Source organism: Populus euphratica, unplaced genomic scaffold (genome assembly GCF_000495115.2).
Source record: "Populus euphratica unplaced genomic scaffold, PopEup_1.0 scaffold1284.1, whole genome shotgun sequence".
In the NCBI taxonomy this organism is placed as follows: Eukaryota; Viridiplantae; Streptophyta; class Magnoliopsida; order Malpighiales; family Salicaceae; genus Populus; species Populus euphratica.
Genome location: NW_011501140.1, coordinates 3,694 through 7,386, shown reverse-complemented (window position 1 = coordinate 7,386; position 3,693 = coordinate 3,694).

Below are 3,693 nucleotides of genomic sequence, written 5' to 3'. Positions count from 1 at the left end.
GAGACAATTGCCTACAACTTTCATGTTTTCAAGTGGCTCCAATGTTGACGTTATTAATGACGTTTTGGGCAGACAAGAGAAGATAAGAATTGTCACCAAGTCAAGAGTTGGCCATCCACTCATCAATTAGTCATCAAATCAATAGTTCCCAATTTTGGCCTATAAAAGGAAGCATTTGCCATGCATATAGGCATCTTGGTTTCCAGACCAAGATCATGCTCTTCCTTTCTCTTTTTGTATTTTTTTTATTGCTTATGCTTTGCTTTCATTAATATCAAGTTTATGCCTTTTAATTCCTTTCCTTTGCTTTGTTAACTCTTATCTTATTTATGTTCTTATTTTGTTTATTTATTTTTCTTTCTTTCATTATGTCTAGCTAAGTTTATTATGTCAAGGTGAAAAGGTTACACTAATGGTGTAAGAATAAGTATAGTGTAAACTTAATATGGACTTTAATGTTTGATACTAATATGTTTTATATTTGCTATCTTGTTCACTCTTTAATACTTTGCTTGTTAAATGACTAATCTTGATTTATGTTGTATAACACTTGGTAACACTTTCATAGTTCATACTGTATGGTATAACCGACACCTGAGCTATGAAAGGAACTTGATTTGTTATTAACATAAGTTATAATCATGAATGCTTGACGAGATTTACAAGTACTAGCATTAATCGAATAAGATGACTAATGTAATCATGTTAACTATCTATAATCAAATTGGAACCTCCTTTGTGTGTGGTTTCCAATTGAATAATAAGAGTTTATACTATACTTGTTTGACATACCATTAGTGGAACCTCTAACCTTGACAATTGTTATTATAATTGTTTAATCGTTACATTAATATTTCATCTCAAAGTTCTCATCTTCTTCTTCTTCTTCTCCTTCTTTTTCTATATTATTATTATTATTATTATATTACTATTATTATTATTATTATTATTACTACTACTACTACTACTATTATTATTATTAGTAGTCATTGTTATTATTGTTATTACTATTATTGTTGTTGTTGTTATTATTATTGTTGTTATTGTTGTTTATAATTTGTACAATTAACCTCCCTGTGGTTTGACCCCGGTCTTGCTGGGTTATTTATTACTTCAACACTCCTGCACTTGGAAGAAGACATTAATCTTTTCGTCATGTCAAGTTTTTGGCGCCGTTGCCGGGGAGGTAAGTTTTGTATAAATTATAATATTTATTTTATTTTTTCTTTCCACTTTTCTTGTATATAACTTTGTTTTTTTTCTTGTTTCTTCTTCTTTTGTTTTCTTCTTCCTTTTATTCTATTCCTACACGTGCATGAGAGTGTGGTCACGTACATCAAGTGGTAGACTTTGTAGGGTATCCTCATCATTTTTAGAAAATATGGCCGAAGAAGATAATCAATCACTTCATAATGAGAATAATGAGAATAACCGTGCTAGAACACTTAGAGACCACATGAATCCCACAAGAACAAGTGCACCATCATGCATAGTTTTTCCTCCCGATGCATCTCATTTTAATTTTAAACCAGGTATTATTCAACTTTTACCTTCTTTTCATGGCTTAGAATTAGAAAATCCATACTTTCATTTAAGGGAATTTGAGGAGGTCTGCAACACATATAATAATTTAAATTGTAGCATGAACACCATTAGATTAAAGCTTTTTCCTTTTTCATTAAAAGATAAAGCTAAAACATGGCTATAAAATTTGAGACCAGGATCCATTCGTGCTTGGAATGAAATGCAACAACAGTTTTTAAAGAAATTTTTCCCATCTCATCGAACAAACTTTTTCAAAAGACAAATCACCACTTTCACTCAAAAACCAGGAGAATCATTTTATCAATGATCCACTTTCACTCAAAAACCAGGAGAAACATTTTACCAATGTTGGGATAGGTATCGAGACTTGCTTAGTACTTGCCCTCATCATGGTTTTGAAACATGGAGATTGGTTTCACATTTCTATGAAGGGTTAACACCTAAAGATAGGCAAATGGTTGAATTGATGTGCAATGGAACTTTTGAAGATAAAGACCCTGATGAAGCAATGAAGTACTTAGACTTGTTAGCTAAAAATGCTCAAAATTGGGACACCGCGGGTACTTATGAGGCACCGAGTAAAACTCAACCTCATACATCTAGTGGAGGTATGTACAACCTTAGGGAAGATCATGACCTTCAAGCCAAGTTTGCATCTTTAGCTAGAAAAGTCGAGGCACTAGAATTGAAAAAGAGTGGTCAATTAAAATCTGTTGAAAACATTGTGTGTCAAATCTGTGAAACAAATGAACACTCAACCAACGATTGTCCAACCTTGCCTTCTTTTAAGGAATGTCTCCATGAACAAGCCCATGCTTTAAATAGTTTCCAAAGGGCTAACCACAACCCATACTCTCAAACATACAACCTTGGTTGGAGAAATCACCCAAATTTTAGTTGGAAGAGTGAGAACAACAATGCACAAACTTCACAACCACCGTTTCAAGCACACCACAATTTCCAAAGTTTACCGTTTCAAGCACACCATAATTTCCAAAATTCTCATGGATATGCACCTCCTTATGCTCCACCTCCTAGAAGAAATCTTGAGGAAACATTGCATGCATTCATTGAAAAGCAAGAGACAATCAATACTCAACTTGCTCAAAACATGACAGATTTTAAAGATACTCTTGCTAAATTAACATCTGCTCTCAGTTTCCAAGAGAAAGGTAAGTTTCCATCTCAACCACAACAAAATCCCAAGGGGCAATACAATGCAAATGCAAGTAGTTCCGGAAGCCAACACATGGATCAAGTCAAATCAGTCACTACTCTGCGCAGTGGTAAGGTTATTGAAAAACCCTCTCTTGAACCTTATGAGAAAGATGATGAATCAATCTCTGAGGGTAAGGAAGGGGATGAATCTGAAAATTGCAAAGAAACGACTGATTCACCGTGACACGATCAAAGAGTTGATGTCTTATCCCAAGTGCAGGAGTGTCAAAGTAAAATAACCCGGTAAGACCGGGGTCGAACCACAGGGAGGTGAATTATATAAATTACAAATAAAGAAAAAGATTTAAAGAGAATAATAACAGAAAAGGAGTTGAAGAAAGTTTTGGGATGTGATATTGATGTAAGGATTAAACAATAACAAAACATATGTCAAGGTTATAGGATTCACTAATGGTATTTCAAATAAATATAATATAAACTCTTTTTATTACTCAACTAGAAACCACACACAAAGGAGGTTCTAATCGGATGATTTCTCGTTATTAGCTCATTATAAATTACTAACATGATCATATTAATTATCTTATATAAGTAATACCATACTTATAAATATTATCAAGCATTCATGTTGCTAGTTTATGTTAACAACAAATCAAGTTTCTATCATAATAACGATTTCGGCCGAAAACTATGAAAGATCAAGCATTTGATGTACCAAATATTATACAACACAAATCTAAATTAAACATTTAATAAGCAAGGTATTAAGAATTAGTAAGATAAAAAGATAAAACATGTTAATAACAATCTTTCTTGGATATAAACATTTAAAGCTCATGTTGAGTTTATATTATACATATTCTAACACCATTAGAGAAACCTTTTCACCTTGACATAATTAACTTAGCTAAACATTAAGAAGGAGAAAAACACAAATAAACAATATAAGAACATAAACATAATATAAGC